This window comes from Gobius niger, assembly GCF_951799975.1.
Source record: "Gobius niger genome assembly, chromosome: 8".
Classification (NCBI taxonomy): domain Eukaryota; kingdom Metazoa; phylum Chordata; class Actinopteri; order Gobiiformes; family Gobiidae; genus Gobius; species Gobius niger.
Genome location: NC_136859.1, coordinates 31,098,014 through 31,116,956, shown reverse-complemented (window position 1 = coordinate 31,116,956; position 18,943 = coordinate 31,098,014). Strand labels below are relative to the sequence as shown.

The following is an 18,943-nucleotide window of genomic DNA, read 5'->3' as shown; positions in this document are numbered from 1 at the left end:
AGGTTAACATGTATTTGTGGAAGTGTCACAATTACGCTAATTTGGGCCAGGCTAGTCAGAGTCCAGGGCTGTTTTTCAGTCCCAGTCCGCCCCTGTCAAAACCTGTTTACTATAAAGGGACTATTAAGCTCATCATACACAAGCTTAATATAGAAGCCTGAGGTGGCAGTAGTGAGCATAAAGATGGCAACTTGCATCTAGTCCCTTTAAAGGAACAGGCCACCGTTTTTGCACACTGATATATGTTCTTGTTGAACCTGTCTGGTCCGCATTAAACCGTGTTTGAAAAGGGAAAACGTGGAAGAGTCTATTCCTTTAAGGTTATGACCATATTACTTTATTATAACTCGTCCGTCCTGTTTCCATGTAATTACCCTAATATTACATCACTTTTGGGTACCGTGTTCTTTCCATCTTATCTGACGCGCGTCGCAACCTCTCCAAGCTAATACTGCCTTGTGTTCATCAATGACAAAACAGTTTGTATAAATGATGTCTGGTCTGCTCCATGTACTTTATCGTTTTTACCTTTTATGTACGCATTGAAGAAAGACGTCTCAATAAAATAAGCTTTCAGCGTCAATGTTGTTTTTCTTGCATGTGTTTTGAGCATGTGGAATGTAGAATTTAAAGATGACATAATACAAGGTGAAATATGTTCATAACTCCTCCAAACTGTGAGCTGACGGGACGTTCTGTGGGTTTGTTACTGTACACGATGGTGCCACTGTAATCATTAATAGTGTAACTCCATGTCCCGTCCTTGATCCAGAACCACAGAGCGTCTTCATCAGGTAAATCTCCAGTGACTTTACACTTGATCTCCACACACGTCCCCACATAGGCTCTCAGTGAGGGGGTCTCTATCACTGCAGGACTGTAGGAGTCACAGGGACCAGCTGATGTAGGTGAAAAATAAAGAATTTGTTCAAAACTAATCCCTCACAACAGAGTGACCCTCTCTCTCTCTCTCACACACCTGTAACGAGGATCAGAAGAAGGAGACGGACGACTGAATGCGACGCCATTTTCTCACACGTCCCTTCTGCAACGCAGGATCTGAAAATGACATTCAGTTTTCTGTATCAGGTCAGGTATTTGTGCCAAGTGGATTCTTTTTTAACCTCATAACCCACACCTGAACCGAGCGCATTAATCCAGTTTGGCTTTACCCAAATCTAAAAGCTTCTCTAAAGAAAGGGTCCAAATGGCGACAAAAATGAGATGAAAACAAGAATGAAAATACAAAAAGAGCGACGAAAAGCCACAAAATAGTGACAAAAAGTCGAAAAACTTCAACGTTATATCACCGTTTTGCTTCTTCTTCTTATATTCTTGTTGTTGTAAAGACAAATTGGCCTCTTCACATGCACACACTGTAGGATTAAATATAAGTTGCTGATTATAAAGTGTTATAGAAAGAACAGAATCTCTAATATAAAATGAATAAGCAAATATCAGACTTACCCTGAAGGCTCTGGACCGATGTGTAAAACATTTAAAGATTGTTTAAATGTGTGGCTTATTTCTTTGTATCCAGACTTCAAGTGTTTTGCCTGTTCACCCAAAACTGCAATGAGTCCCTTCTGCGTAAGTCAACTAAAATGTCAGGGCGCTTTGAAGAAAAGAAGAAGAAGAAGAAGTAGAGCTGAAAATACAGGCCTGTTTTTAACACTTTAAGGGTGCGGTATGTGTGACTTCTTTTAACACTGACATATCTTTGCTGAGTTGCTTTAAAGGGCCTATATCATGCAAAATCGACTTTTTAGGGCTTTTAGCCATGTTGTTCATGGCAAAACAGTTTGTATAAATGATGTCTGGTCTGCTCCATGTACTTTATCGTTTTTACCTTTTATGTACGCATTCAAGAAAGACGTCTCAATAAAATAAGCTTTCAGTGTCAATGTTGTTTTTCTTGCATGTGTTTTGAGCATGTGGAATGTAGAATTTTAAGATGACATAATACAAGGTGAAATAGGTTCATAAACAATTAGCATTACTGTACATATTGCTAATATCAAAATACACCCTCCTTTTCTGTTCAGATCGATGGTTCTGTGAGCGACCTCAGTCTTTAAGAGCAGTGATGTACAAAAGCTGTTTTAAAAGAATGGGGGGGAAAAAAAACATGTCCTAAATCATTGGATATAATGAAGAAATAAAATTCTCCCAGGGACGAAAACTGCACTGCTCCTCCTCTTTAGGTAAAGACTAATGTGTGATCCATTAATAAACCATCAAGGCAATGCAAGGCAAGTTTATTTGTAGAGTGCTTCACAGTTGCAGAAAATTACAAGAAAGCCTATCAAATCAATCCATAAAACATCAACATACAAATGAATTAATTACAGTAAAAAGCAAAGAGTGCAGATAAAATACTTTCAGTTGAGTCTCACATCCTCATGAAGACTGTTCCAGATTTTAGCTGCATGAAACTGAAACTCAGCCTCACCGTGTTTATTATTGACTCTGGGAACCACCAGGGGACCCCTCCCTGAGGTTCTCAGGGCCCGAGATGGTTCATACGGCTCTAACATGTCAGGGATGAATTTATTTATTTGTTTATGTGACAAGGACAGCACACATTAACACTGTGGTTCTCAACCATGAAAAGACTTGTGCAGAAGCAGATCTGTTTTAAATTCTGTTCTCTGAGTGACAGGAAGCCAGTGCAGAGACCGGAGCACTGGACTAATATGGTTGTATTTCCTGGTTATTGTCAGGACTCGAGCAGCAGCGATCTGGATGTACTACAGCCGTCTAACAGCTCCTTCAGGTTCAGGTCTGAGTCCATGATCGCTCCTAGATTTTGAACCTGAATATTTTTTGGTTTTAGAGCGAGAGACTCAAGGTGACTGAAAACACTTTGCCTTTGTGTCTGTGGGACAAAAACAATGATCTCAGTTTTGTCTTGTTCACCGGCCGTCAGTGACACATAGATCTGAGTGTCATCTGCATAGTTTATTGCTGTTTATTAGCTGACCCAATGGAAGCGTGTACAAGCTGAATAAGAGGTGTCCCAATATCCACCCCTGGGGGACTCCACAGGTCATCTGCGAGATATCTGCTATGTACAAGTCTAGCTTCTGTTCCCTGTCCTCGCTGATGGAGCTGCTGTCCAGTGGATCAGGTTGTTATTCCTGCTCGTCCTCCTCGTCTGGCGCCGCGGTCCTGAAAGTGACCTGGGCCCGGCTCACGTCCACCTGCACCTGCTCCTCCCGTCTGTCTGTCAGAGGTGGACTCGTCTCCTCCTGCGCCTCGTCTATGTTCTGGTAGTCTGCTGTGTCCTAAACAAGAAGAAACCGGGGACAAAAAGTGTGAAGAAGCACTTCAGGCGGAAGAATGAAGGACAGGAGGCACTCTCACCTCAAAGGAAGAAGACTCCAGGTTGAATCCCTGTTTCCTCCTGGAGCTCCGGTTTCTCCCATCAACCTAAAACATGCACAAAAGGTTCATCAAGAGAGCAAAGTCGAGTCTTTTTGTTTAAACTGAGCTGAAATGTCTTGGTAACAAACTCCGAAGTAAAGTCCGCCATAAGTGACACAGTTACAGAAGCGTCTTTGAAGCTTTAGCAGCTCTCGGCCATTTCGGTTGTGTGTGAAAACAGCTCACAGCGGGTTAAGGATAAGTTGGTGATCTCTGTATTTGTGTATTTTGATTTGGCAGAGTTCTTACCACGTATCTGCTTGAAGTGGGTTCTTCAGTTTCTGAATTCTTACATAAATCTCTCATCAGTCTATAATGTATAAAAGGAGTGGTTAAAAAGAAATATGTCTGTATTAAAACGTGTATTTCCTCATATAACAAACCTGTAAAGGAAGACAGTCAGCAATACAATGAGGACCAGTTTAATAGCAGGGGAGATGAACTTCCAGTACTTTTCTGTGGAGACAAATACATAACCTTTATGAGTTTTTCATGTTGTCTAGTTGGGTCTAGTTGAATATATTTGTGGTCTCGCTCCTGACCTGGTTAAAAGAGGCTGACGGGCTCCGATGTGCTCTGGCCCAGTTCGTTCCTGGCGGTGCAGTAATAGACTCCAGGCTGTGTGGACGGTACAGTGTAGCTGATGTTCTCAGACACTTTGGTGGTTCGTCCCTCTGAGCTCCTGTACCAGGTGTAGAGGCTGATGGGGAAGCTGTGGCTACTACAGCTCAGAGTCACTGACCTGTTGCCATCAGAGCCCTGCTCCTCCTCTGCTCTCAGCACCAACGCCTGCTTTGGACCAACTGGACACAAGATTAAAGGAAAGGCATGAGAGATTCTTTTTAATATTTCATAAACATGTAGCGTGTGAAGGTTCGCCTATTGCCTTTCGCCATTGTTAACGCATTCCAGAGAGCAGCTCAACCCCCACTCCAAAACTCCTAGGCCATTTTATGACTTTTGGGATGTCGTCACTTCCTGTCTTGTGAATGGCTGATAAGATCGAATACAGTTCAGGAGAAAAAGACTGTGACGATCTATCCTAACCCTCACAACCAGAAATGAGAACCCTGTATTGACCTTCGAATTGGACTAAAGACTGAATCTCAAACATCCGATTTGAGTAATAAGCCAATTCTTCAATTCATGGACAGTGAGAATGAACTCAACCAATCTGTTCTAATGATGAATTCTTCCCCAGGTCAACAAAGACGCAATGTACAAACATACTGTCGAAATGTTGTTTGGAAAGTTGTGAAGTTGTTAATGTGTTTATCGCAATAGAAATGTATTTCTTGAATTCTCTCCCAAAGACATTCCCACTTGGGATCGTCATATCGAGTTACGGACTGAAACGATTGGTCGAATCCACGGAGAAAAAGGGGCCGCCCCCTTGGTATAAAGGAAGGAGAAATAGCCAGAAACTTCCCTTACCCTTGCTCTTCTTTAAAAACGCGCTTCTGAGAGGGTTGGAGAAGGAGAGACGGCAGGATGACATCCCCCGCTGAACTCTGACCTCTCCTTTGTCTCAGATGGACCACAAGAACTTTAAGTTTGAGCCCGTCGTTTGACGTGATTTGTAACTATCTGTTACTTCTTTTAAGAACATTTGCATTTTTCCTACAAGACAACAACATTTTTGATCGCTGAGCTTTCAGCGAAACCAATTGGAGTCTAGCTGGTCAATCCAAACCCCAAGGCCCCGAGGAGCTGGAGAGAGACCCCCCGCCTCGCCTGCATCAGCTTGAGAATCGCCATGCGAGACCATACCACGACCACAGGCCGTCGGACACCAGGACTTTGGACCGCCTGACCACAGTTGGAGTGGAAAGCCTTTCTCTCACGGTCGTAAGCTCATAGACCTAGCTCAATAAGACTCACATAACTTCTCAGAAAACCACCTTATTGACTTTCAGATACAATTTTAGAACATTTTATCTGATTATTCATCCTGTTAGCCTTCTAGCTTATTCTGTTAATTCATTAATCTGATGCCGCCCGTGCGAGCATTATCTATATATATTTGGCGCCCCCGTGTGAGCCGTCATAAACTCTATCTGTTATTAATGATCACTGATCATTCCAAAGCAAACTTTGAGGTTCAATCTTATCAAAAAGTTGTTGAAAAAGAAAGAAAAATGCATTTTAAAGGTGTCCATTGAAAACAAAACTCTCTGCGCAACTCTCTCTCAATGCTACCGTTTACAGGTCGCAGCACATTACTTTAAATGTGATTTTTAAACATGCATGTTCTCTTTGTGCTATCAAAAGCACAATTCTCAAAGGCCTTAAGGTAACCAAATTTTAATAGCTGCGAATTTTCCAGTATTAAAAATTACCTGTATTTTGCAGTAAGTAATATAATTTGTCTGCGAGTTTTCCAGAAATTGTAACTTTAAACTGCATTGGTGTTAAACTGTTCTCCCCTCATCAGGAGCGGAAACAGATAAGACCCCCCTCCCTACAGCTCTGGTCAAGGAGATGTTTCACCCCTGGCCCCAGAATGAGTCAATCATCCCCCAGAGTGGGCCGGTCTTAATGACATCACTTCCTTAGAGCCCGCCTACCGAAGGCTGTGCCACTATCTCTGCCCCCTACCGTGAAGGAGGAGACAGAGGCAGAAGTGATTTTAAGTGAGCTTTGATCACAACGCTCTCTTCCAAGTAAGTAAGCTTTACTTGAGTAACTTAGACAATAAAACTTAAACTATAAAAACATTCAGTTGTACCTTAGTTTACTGTTGTTTTATTGAAAATAAAGCCAAAACATTGTCCTTTTCCATCTTTAACAGTTACTGTACTGTTCTTCCTTCTCAAGACTAACACTTGTCTTCGGCTTTAACTGGTCTTTTCTGATTGGGTCTAACTTAATGACTTGTTTTGTGGCCACACTACAAGCTCTTATTTGCCTTTATCTAGACCAATGCTCAGCCTTGCAATTTAAATTGCAATCTCAAATTGTAACGCATAAAATTTTACAATTTTTAAGCTAAAGGGCTCAATTCAAATTTACCCTCTCTAAGTAAAACTTAGTGAATTTTCATCCACCTCTTGAAATCAATTTTAACTGACTGACTGCTGGACAGTCATCAATCAGTTAAGTCAAATTTTGATATTGAATTTAATTAATTAATTTGATTTTAATTCAATAATCACTCTCCAAAATGTCCATGTCCTTTCTTCTCATTCATTTTGTCCCATTCTCCTTTCATGTCTTGCTTCATTCCATCTATCAACCCTGGTTTTAGTTAAGCACAATTAAAACTGGTTTGTTTCATTGAGACCCACAGAAGGTCAAGTCAGACTTTAAAGTTGTCTGAGTTTTTGATAAAGCAACATGCCTCCGAGAGAACTAGAGAACCTCGCCGCTGTCTGCAGACCAGGCCAGGGAGACGTCCTTGACTGTGTAGACAAAATGCAGGGAACAGATCCCTCTGAACTTGAATCCATAATTACATCTTTGGTAAGTATAACATCACTTACAGGAAAACAAGAGGAGAATCTGACATTGTTAGCTAAAATGGCAATTGCAATGCATTTACAACTTAAACAAACACAAGAAGTACTGACAGACACAAGGAGACAAAATGATGAACTTACATCACAAAATGCCTCTCTCCAAGAAGAGAATGCAAAGCTTATGAATGACAAAGAAACTAAACATCTAGAAAACCAACATCAAGAGGTTGGACAAAAACTCTTCGAGCAAGAGCAAGAACTGAAATTTGCAGATTCAGAACTTGACAAAACTAGCAGAACCCTCTCGGAACGAGAAGTGGAGCTAGTGACAGCCCATGCTGAGCTAGACAGGACGACTCAAAACCTTAACAGGTCTGAGTGCCTTCTCAATAAAGCCACCCTAGAGGTAAGAGATTTAAAATCGGAAATTTTGATTCTCCAAGAAAATCAAGAAAAGGACAAAACAAAACTAACTCACATTCAGAGCCAGCTTACAGCAGCTCAGATTAAAATAGATCACACGACGCTACGGCGCACGATCAGTGAGGAAGAAAAGAGCTTTAAAAGAGAGCAAGAAGATCCTCCTGAACAAGGAATGAGATCTCAAGTGTATCCCCTGGGAACACTTCAGGAGAAAACAAATAAGTTCTTAAGGGACTTTTCTCCCCCACCTGCTTTAACATTGAACCCCAAGCCACCGCACCTGCAGCGGTTGGACAGGCTCATCTCTGAGCCACCTGATCAATGTTATGCTTCACAGGAAACAAACGATCCCGTCAAGATCTCCACTGGTGAGTTTGAGCGTGGATATCGTGTTCCAATCAAAGATCTTGACAGAATTGCACAACATGTCATTCGCTTTGAACCCAAGTCTGATGGTGCTAACGATACAAGCACCTACTTAAATGACATTGACTTTTACCTGCGTAGATTTCCAGACTCTACGGCAGAAGATAGAATTTACCTAATCAGGTTTACTTCAAGTAGAAATGTGGGAAGTTTCATTGATAGACAGGCCCGTCACACAAAGGCAGACTATGGTCGCCTTTGCCAAGCTCTCACAAAAGAGTTCTCAAACTGCCTGACTACTGGCCTAACTGCAGCCTTAAATGTGAAGCAGACTCGACAAGAGTCTCCACAGGCTTATTACTGCAGACTGCGCGATGCCTACTTTAGTTCAAACGAACTTGAGATGGAGGAAGACCTCCACTTTAAAACACTTTTTGTTCTAAATCTTCATCCCACAACAAGGTACCACCTTGGCATCACCGCAGATCCCGCTACTCAAACGAGCTACCAGCTTCGTGAACTAGCGATGCGTGCTTTCATGAAACACAAACAATCGATGATAAAACATCCAGAACCTTCCCCAGTTCTTAATCTCGAGTTAAAGAACTCACAACAGATAAGAACTCAAAACTGCAAGTCAAGCAGTTCAAACATGCGTTCTTCTCCAGCAGAGAAACGCAAAAGTGAAGTAAAACCGGCCCAATGTCAACAGACAAATGAGAAGCATAAGCAAACGCTGCTCTCCAGCCCTGAACTTGAGTGTAGGCAAAACCCCGCCTATGGCAAACAGTGCCAAACAAAGCAGCATCTCCAACAGGGGGGTCATTACACTCATCACAGAAAGAACAGAGAAAATCGGGATAGCACAAAGCATCTCCGAATACACAAAAATTCTCAATTCTTCTCGTCAGGAGAACCTGAAAGAAATCAGAATCATGGCTTTCAAAACCAAGTCAGTGAACTTGACAGCTCAGCTGATCTGACTCACTTCAGTGATGAAAATGACACTTTTATTGAACAGACTCCAGACAATGATGGTAAAGCTGAGCTATCCTCATTAGCCTCTTTAATCCATCAGAGCTGTGATAAAATGTCAATTAAACAACCTTTCAAACGTTTTCTGTGTAATCTCACTGAAAAAGGTTTGGCTGGAAAATTTTACATGCCAACCACTATTGAGAATGCTCTCCAAGAGGAAGCAATCCTTGACACAGGTGCTGACGTCAGCATAATGTCAACCTCTCTTTTTAATGAAATTCAGGAAGCACTACAACATAAAAGAAGAAAAATAAATCTTCACTCTTGCTTCCTTGAAATCCAGCCATATGCAGACATTCAAACTGCATTCACAGAAATGGCGTACATTCGCTTGACAATTGGACCGATGACAGTGGTCCATCCATTCTTTGTGTCCCCACTTGATATGATGCCTCTCCTTATCGGAAAGGATCTCCTCAATCGATTTGAGCCTCTTATTGATTTCAAAGAATCAATACTCTATGCACAGGTGCTGAAACCTTGGCCTTTCTCACATCCAGGAAACTATGGTGAGATCTTTCAGTGTGCCACTCTAACACATACACCTGTCCCAAAACATAAGGACTACAAACACAAGAAGTCAGGTTCTGACCCAACTCAGTCTCTGAATAACGTCTGGAGACCCCAAACCAACTTCTTGTGCAGGGACACAGCTCTACCTGAGCTGAACTGCCCACAAATGCGCCCAGAGAAGACTCAAGGTCACCTTTGTGACCCCAGACAAAACAATGAACTTCAAAGTTCATTGAAGATCTTATCCAAGCAGGCAGTCATTGATGACAACGCTGTAAAGGCTAGCCTAGAACCCCAGCTCACCCAGCCAGGTTCTGTTCAGCCTTTTCCCACCCTTCCCACCCTATCTTCTATTGTGGCCCCTCACGCTGCCTCATTGGCCACCTCAACCCCCTCCTCCACCCTTTCTGAGCTTCCCTGCTCACACTTATCAGACCTTGCCTCACCTCGGTCTGATGCCTTCTCCAATGTCGTCCCTAACACAGACGCTGCTTGTGAACGATCCTTACCTCATGTTTTCGGCCTTTGGTCCCGCCAACGGATCCAGCCTGGCCCGGACACACTCACTTCTCTTATGCTCATGGTGCACCCGAACCACAGGGGGGTAGCGCTGGCTCAAGCACATAAATCCTCTCTGTCGGCCCACAAAGGCACTCAGACAATGCAAGAAATAAGGCAAAAGGAATCCTGCTGCCCACATGCATGTACAAATGCAAATGATAAAGGCACGATTAACAGGTCAACCTGCAGCCAATGTCAGACATCAGGTCTGAAGAAATGGGTAAAGCCCACAAACCAAATGTTTGGAGATAAACAGAACGATCTCCAAAAGCAGAGACACTTAACACCTGCCATTACCAAACCAGTATGGCATGGTAAGTTATCAGGGAACAAGGTAAGTTATCGCAACTGCCTCCAAGCTCTGAAACAAAACATCTAGTCCACTGGACAGATGAACTTGGTGCTCCAGATGCACACTTGTAAATAAACAGGAAACACAGCTCCTGTTTGTAAATAGACACTAGCCAGTCTATTCAGTGTCAATAGCAATCACTAAAGTTTTTCAATAGCAATTCCTTCTCTAACCAAAGGGGGGAGCTACTTTAAACTTTTTACTAACCTCTGCTATCCTCTATGCATGCTGTCATAACCATTGAGGCTTTGTTTTCAGTTTGACTGCAGTTAAACTCTGGACAACAGAATACCATTCAATCAGCAGTCAGTTGTCAATGCTCAAGTATTGCTTAAGACTCTTCAATCCATTGTGCAAAATCTTTTGTTGTAAAGGAAATCTTGGTGAACTCGCAGCCTTAGATATCAGCAACTCTAGAGACTTTGTTTTCCAATGGACCGCCTCAGTAAATTTAGCGCTTCTACCGCTTTTCCAAATTTAGGTGTCAAACCTGAACCCTTAGGACTTAAGTCGTGCATAGTTGCACACAATGCAACACATGTAGCTTCTAGCTAAGATTGTAGCCACAGCAACAAACACGTAAGACTAAACCTAGTCTGTAAACACACTTGCCTATTGCTACACACATTTAGCCTAATATTGCCACAGTTAGCAAACACCTGAGCCGACTCTGTGTCAATGAACATCGGGCATCGTCTTCAGTCAACGGCCATCCCATCACATCACGGAAATGGCGTGCCAACCTCCGCCGTAGGGTGGAGCCTGCCACGAAGAGGGGACTGTAGCGTGTGAAGGTTCGCCTATTGCCTTTCGCCATTGTTAACGCATTCCAGAGAGCAGCTCAACCCCCACTCCAAAACTCCTAGGCCATTTTATGACTTTTGGGATGTCGTCACTTCCTGTCTTGTGAATGGCTGATAAGATCGAATACAGTTCAGGAGAAAAAGACTGTGACGATCTATCCTAACCCTCACAACCAGAAATGAGAACCCTGTATTGACCTTCGAATTGGACTAAAGACTGAATCTCAAACATCCGATTTGAGTAATAAGCCAATTCTTCAATTCATGGACAGTGAGAATGAACTCAACCAATCTGTTCTAATGATGAATTCTTCCCCAGGTCAACAAAGACGCAATGTACAAACATACTGTCGAAATGTTGTTTGGAAAGTTGTGAAGTTGTTAATGTGTTTATCGCAATAGAAATGTATTTCTTGAATTCTCTCCCAAAGACATTCCCACTTGGGATCGTCATATCGAGTTACGGACTGAAACGATTGGTCGAATCCACGGAGAAAAAGGGGCCGCCCCCTTGGTATAAAGGAAGGAGAAATAGCCAGAAACTTCCCTTACCCTTGCTCTTCTTTAAAAACGCGCTTCTGAGAGGGTTGGAGAAGGAGAGACGGCAGGATGACATCCCCCGCTGAACTCTGACCTCTCCTTTGTCTCAGATGGACCACAAGAACTTTAAGTTTGAGCCCGTCGTTTGACGTGATTTGTAACTATCTGTTACTTCTTTTAAGAACATTTGCATTTTTCCTACAAGACAACAACATTTTTGATCGCTGAGCTTTCAGCGAAACCAATTGGAGTCTAGCTGGTCAATCCAAACCCCAAGGCCCCGAGGAGCTGGAGAGAGACCCCCCGCCTCGCCTGCATCAGCTTGAGAATCGCCATGCGAGACCATACCACGACCACAGGCCGTCGGACACCAGGACTTTGGACCGCCTGACCACAGTTGGAGTGGAAAGCCTTTCTCTCACGGTCGTAAGCTCATAGACCTAGCTCAATAAGACTCACATAACTTCTCAGAAAACCACCTTATTGACTTTCAGATACAATTTTAGAACATTTTATCTGATTATTCATCCTGTTAGCCTTCTAGGTTACTCTGTTTGCACTTTAATATTCAATGCCGTCTGTTAATTGATTTTGATCATTAAACCTCCATAAACCACAGTTTGCTTTGGTAATGTCTGTGTTTATTATTCCAGAATAAGGGTCCATGTGTACGTCCAAGACCTCATTTCCTTCAGATAAATCTGTAGTTTAGCCTCCTATTCTTACTTTTATTTTGTTCGCTTTCCGAACTGGTGCCCCGTTAAATTTTAAGGCTAATCTACAACTTATTAATTAATTAATAAACAAATTAATTGATTAATAAACCCTCATACCCTACAAACATAACCTTTTTTGTGGGATGGGGCTGTCCTTCAAATGTTCCTCAAACATTTGAACATGAAGAAAACATGTTCAAATGTTTAAATGATCACGTGCACAATCCTGCATCTTATTAAATCAAATCATTTGCCGATGTCAAACTCGATTGGTTGGTAATGCCTAAATTGAATAAAGTTTTTAAGTTCCAGCTTGTCCTGGCTTTTCGCTGCCTGAGGCCCATCGTGCTGCAGGTATTTGCCTCATAATGGAACAACAATGAATGAAAGTTGTTACACTGCTCAAGAGACATGGAAGTAATGGGAAGATTAGTATCCAGACAGACACAAGCACTAAGTCATTGTACATTTCAATCTCAAATATTGTACTAGAATGAAATGAGCCTGAAGACTTAATGTTGTGAAATAACTGTGTAAAAATGACTTGACTCACACTTGACCCTGAGTGACCTCTGCGTGCTCTTTGACCCCACTCTGTTGTGGGCGGAGCAGGTGTATTGTCCTGAATGGGCTGAGCTCACAGTGACAGAGTAACTCAGAGAGTTTTGGTCAGTGGTTTTCTTCAGCTCTTCTGTAGAACCCTGTGAGGTTCTGCTGAGGGTCAGGGAGGCGGCAGGAGAACTGTCCACGCGACATGAGATGGACACACTCTGACCCTCAGTCACCTCTGTGTCCATGGACAGAATCAGATTAGAGGGAGGATCTGAGGAGAAGAAACAACATGATCAGTTATTAATAAAGACTTCACAAACTTTAGGTTCAACTGACATGAGACTGACAAGTTTGACAAATGACGTTTCAAGATGGCTAAAAGCCAAAAAACACATTCTAGTTATCCTATATGTGTCAAATCAGCTTTCTAAAGTCCCTTCTGTTTCATGTCTTCTTCTAGTCTTCGAGTAACTTGTAAAAGCCTCTGTTTGAAGATTCATTTTATTTGTTCTAAACTGGAGCTGTTCACTAAGAACATAAGGACTCTTCTTCTCACAGTGCTGTCTTATGAATTCCAGAAAACCTTTCTGTGGTTTTCTACATTTTCATATATCAGAGAGTCCTGATATAAAAGCTTTAAAAACAAATGGTTCACTAATAATTGAACATCATATGAAATCAAATAGAGATGAACTATAATCATCATATTGCACATTCCTACTTGTATATAACACCATAGTGACTGATGACCTGCAGTTACTTACAGAGTACTTTTAAACAGAGGCCTGTGCTGTAAGTTCCTGATCCGATCTCGTTGTTTGCTCTGCAGCTGTAACAGCCCTCGTCTGCACTTCCCACACTCCTCAGCTCCAGACTGTTTACACCTGTGCTCTGACGATATTGATTGTTTTGATTCCAGTAGTATGTTCCAGGAGGAGGGTTTGCGTCAGTGTTACATTGAAAAACCACAGAGTGACCAGCTGCTACTTCTCTGGTTTGACCGACAATTTCAATGCTGGTGTTCCTCGGTTTGTCTGCAACAGATACAATCATCATGATACATTCATATCATAAACTTTCAAATAACTGCATGTTGTAAAACTCTTGTCCAGAGAGGAGTAAACAGACATGTTCTCAGGGATGGACATTACCAACAGTCTCACAATAAAACACATGTGTTTAGTCAAAGAGACTAAAGGCAGAGTCTATGAAACAGATGCTCAGGTGTGTGAGGCTCTGGGGGTCAGTAGGTAGAACACTGGTTCTCAACCACATATCTCTTGAGGCATTCATTTATAATCCGAGTGCCCCTAACGTTTGGATCCTGCCAAGATTTTAACAAAATGAGCAACTAAACATAGATTATTAAATATATAGTAGTTTTATGTTCAGAATGAAGCTAAAAACCTTTCACTGAAAAACATCATTAAAATGAACTTTTCTTTGAAAGTAATATTGAAATTCTACTCAGTTTCACCTTTTTTTTTTTTTTTTTTTTTTTTTAAATCTGAGGTCATCCCAAAGCACTCAAGTACTCCAAGGGGTCCCTGTACCCCTGGTTGGGAAACACTGTAGTAGTACTACCGGTTAGCGGTTAGCACTTGAGCATCACATCTAAATTGTCTGGGTTCGATTCCCACCTGGACGGGGCCTTTCTGTGGAGTTTACATGTTCTCCCCGTGTCTGCGTAGGTTTCCTCCGGGTACTCCGGTTTACCCTACCACTAAAACAATGGGTACAATGGGCCAGGATGAAGGAGAGTGCCATGATCTAGTGTGGCGTGTTTACATGCATGAGTGTGTTCATTAACATGCACTGTCCCGACCAAATAAAAACAAAGAAAGGTTTATACAAGTACAGAACAAAACGCCTGGAAACTCACACTGAACCTGTATCTGCAGTGATCCAGAGCGAGCTGTAGACACAGAGTTTTGAGCTGAGCACGAGTAAGAGCCACTGTCTTCAGGCTGGAGAGTCTTAGAAAACGTCTTTCCCGAGGACAGTCTCTGGTTGTTTTTAAACCAGGTAAATGTGTGTGGAGGGGGTTTACTCTGCAGCACTTCACAGGTGAGAGTCAGTCTTTGGTCTTGTGTATATGGAGGTGAGGCTGACGCTCTCACTTCTACACGAGGTCCATCTGAAACAAGACGCCAGTGTCAGAGCCAATTCAAATTGGTTGGTAATGCCTAAGTTGAATAAAGTTTTTAAGTTCCAGCTTGTCCTGGCTTTTCGCTGCCTGAGGCCCATCGTGCTGCAGATATTTGCCTCATAATGGAACAACAATGAATGAAAGTTGTTACACGGCTCAAGAGATATGGAAGTAATGGGAAGATCAGTATCCAGACAGACACAATCACTAAGTCATTGTACATTTCAATCTCAAATATTTTACTAGAATGAAACATGCCTGAAGACTTAATGTTGTGAAATAACTGTGTAAAAATGACTTGACTCACACTTGACCCTGAGTGACCTCTGCGTGCTCTTTGACCCCACTCTGTTGTGGGCGGAGCAGGTGTATTGTCCTGAATGGGCTGAGCTCACAGTGACAGAGTAACTCAGAGAGTTTTGGTCAGTGGTTTTCTTCAGCTCTTCTGTAGAACCCTGTGAGGTTCTGCTGAGGGTCAGGGAGGCGGCAGGAGAACTGTCCACGCGACATGAGATGGACACACTCTGACCCTCAGTCACCTCTGTGTCCATGGACAGAATAGGATTAGAGGGAGGATCTGTGGAGAAGAAACAACATGATCAGTTATTAATAAAGACTTCACAAACTTTAGGTTCAACTGACATGGGACTGACAAGTTTGACAAATGACGTTTCAAGATGGCTAAAAGCCAAAAAACACATTCTAGTTATCCTATATGTGTCAAATCAGCTTTCTAAAGTCCCTTCTGTTTCATGTCTTCTTCTAGTCTTCGAGTAACTTGTAAAAGCCTCTGTTTGAAGATTCATTTTATTTGTTCTAAACTGGAGCTGTTCACTAAGAACATAAGGACTCTTCTTCTCACAGTGCTATTGTATGAATTCCATAAAACCTTTCTGTGTTTTCTACATTTTCATATATCAGAGAGTCCTGATATAAAAGCTTTAAAAACAAATGGTTCACTAATAATTGACCATCATATGAAATCAAATAGAGATGAACTATAATCATCATATTGCACATTCCTACTTGTATATAACACCATAGTGACTGATGACCTGCAGTTACTTACAGAGTACTTTTAAACAGAGGCCTGTGCTGTAAGTTCCTGATCCGATCTCGTTGTTTGCTCTGCAGCTGTAACAGCCCTCGTCTGCACTTCCCACACTCCTCAGCTCCAGACTGTTTATTCTTGTGCTCTGACGATATTGATTGTTTTTATTCCAGTAGTATGTTGCAGGAGGAGGATTTGCGTCAGTGTTACATTGAAAAACCACAGAGTGACCAGCTGCTACTTCTCTGGTTTGACCAACAATTTCAATGCTGGTGTTCCTCGGTTTGTCTGCAACAGATACAATCATCATGATACATTCATATCATAAACTTTCAAATAACTGCATGTTGTAAAACTCTTGTCCAGAGAAGAGTAAACAGACATGTTCTCAGGGATGGACATTACCAACAGTCTCACAATAAAACACATGTGTTTAGTCAAAGAGACTAAAGGCAGAGTCTATGAAACAGATGCTCAGGTGTGTGAGGCTCTGGGGGTCAGTAGGTAGAACACTGGTTCTCAACCACATATCTCTTGAGGCATTCATTTATAATCCGAGTGCCCCTAACGTTTAGATCCTGCCAAGATTTAAACAAAATGAGCAACTAAACATAGATTATTCAGTATATAGTAGTTTTATGTTCAGAATGAAGCTAAAAACCTTTCACTGAAAAACATCATTAAAATGAACTTTGCTTTGAAAGTAATATTGAAATTCTACTCGGTTTCACCTTTTTTTTTTTTTCTTTTTTTTTTTTTAAATCTGAGGTCATTCCAAAGCACTCAAGTACTCCAAGGGGTCCCTGTACCCCTGGTTGGGAAACACTGTAGTAGTACTACCGGTTAGCGGTTAGCACTTGAGCATCACATCTAAATTGTCTGGGTTCGATTCCCACCTGGACGGGGCCTTTCTGTGGAGTTTACATGTTCTCCCCGTGTCTGCGTAGGTTTCCTCCGGGTACTCCGGTTTACCCTACCACTAAAACAATGGGTACAATGGGCCAGGATGAATGAGAGTGCCATGATCTAGTGTGGCGTGTTTACATGCATGAGTGTGTTCATTAACATGCACTGTCCCGACCAAATAAAAACAAAGAAAGGTTTATACAAGTACAGAACAAAACGCCTGGAAACTCACACTGAACCTGTATCTGCAGTGATCCAGAGCGAGCTGTAGACACAGAGTTTTGAGCTGAGCACGAGTAAGAGCCACTGTCTTCAGGCTGGAGAGTCTTAGAAAACGTCCTTCCCGAGGACAGTCTCTGGTGGTTTTTAAACCAGGTAAATGTGTGTGGAGGGGGTTTACTCTGCAGCACTTCACAGGTGAGAGTCAGTCTTTGGTCTTGTGTATATGGAGGTGGGGCTGACGCTCTCACTTCTACACGAGGTCCATCTGAAACAAGACGCCAGTGTCAGAGCAGATTCAAATAATAAAACAATCCAAGTTATGGCTTACATTGAACATCTATTTTTACATATTGGGATATTTGGGTCCCATGTCTGTTTTGGGCGACACACACATAATCTCCACTGTCTTCAGTCTGAGCTGAGTTAATTTCCCAAACAGCTCCACTGTGTTGAGGAGTGGGGGTCTTTCCCTGGATGGGTCTGTACCAGGTAAATGTGGGAGGGGGATTTCCTTTGGCTGAACAGCTCAGAGTCACAGACTGACCCTCTTTAACATCATTAGAGTTTATTTCAGCCACTGTGTCTTGAGGAGAATCTGTATAAACCAAAGCCACAATCAGTAGTTCTCACATGTGAATAATGTGGCTCTCTGAGTGCAGACAGACTGAAAGCAACGGTGGAAAAGGTCAAAGACAAAACCGTTATTAAAGTTGTCTCTAAATGACTAGAACTGCAGGAGCCTGAGTTCACTTAGTGACAGCGTTGTTGAAAATGTTCTGTACTTACACTGCACAGTGATTTTGATCTTCTTAACAAGTTGTGGGTCCTTGTTTTCTCGTGTTTGACAGATGAACTCTTTGCCATCATCCCTCCATGTGGCGCTGTGATATGCTGTGGCTGAGTAACTAACCCCAGACTGATATGTTTCCAAACCAGATGGAGGAACACTTTCAATTTTCAGGAATGAAGAACATGATCTTGGAGTAGAACATCTGAGTCTGACATTGTTACCTTCTTGTACAGGGGCTGGTTTATTGAAAGTGATCGGACATGGGTTTACTGTGAACAGGAAAAGAATGAGGTTTAATGTTTCTTTGTTGATCCAACAAAAATATTGTACTTACCTGTAACTGTAAGTTCAGCCTTGTTGTTTGTACTCCACTTATAATCTCGACTCTTAGCGATGTATCTGAAAAAGTACACTCCACTGTCCTCTTCTCTCAGGTCACAGATAGACACACTGCATGATGGTCCTCTGGAGGATGTGGCTCTGTTTGATAATCGTGTTGATCCAGTGTAAGTGACTCTTCCTCCAAACTGTGAGCTGACGGGACGTTCTGTGGGTTTGTTACTGTACACGATGGTGCCACTGACATAATTAATTCTTCTATCATGTGTTCCGTCCTTGATCCAGAACCACAGAGCGTCTTCATCAGGTAAATCTCCAGTGACTTTACACTTGATCTCCACACACGTCCCCACATAGGCACTCAGTGAGGTGGTCTCTATCACTGCAGGACTGTAGGAGTCACAGGGACCAGCTGATGTAGGTGAAAAATAAAGAATTTGTTCAAAAATAATCCCTCACAACAGAGTGACCTTCTCTCTCTCTCTCACACACCTGTAACGAGGATCAGAAGAAGGAGACGGACGACTGAATGCGACGCCATTTTCTCACACGTCCCTTCTGCAACGCAGGATCTGAAAAAGACATTCACTTTTCTGTATCAGGTCAGGTATCTGTGCCAAGTGGATTCTTTTTTGACCTCATAACCCACACCTGAACCGAGCACATTTGTCCAGTTTGGCTTTACCCAAATCTAAAAGCTTCTCTAAAGAAAGGGTCCAAATGGCGACAGAAATGAGA

General features: G+C 42.3%; 1 long non-coding RNA gene across 1 annotated transcript; it reads right to left on the bottom strand.

Annotated features, from left to right (window-relative positions):
• Positions 1–18,052: 18,052 nt before the first annotated feature.
• LOC306967098 lies at positions 18,053–18,778 on the bottom strand. The gene is made up of 3 exons (XR_013793164.1): positions 18,698–18,778; positions 18,201–18,617; positions 18,053–18,135 (listed from the first exon to the last, which is right to left on the bottom strand). It is a non-coding gene; the product is annotated as an uncharacterized lncRNA (long non-coding RNA).
• Positions 18,779–18,943: the final 165 nt, after the last annotated feature.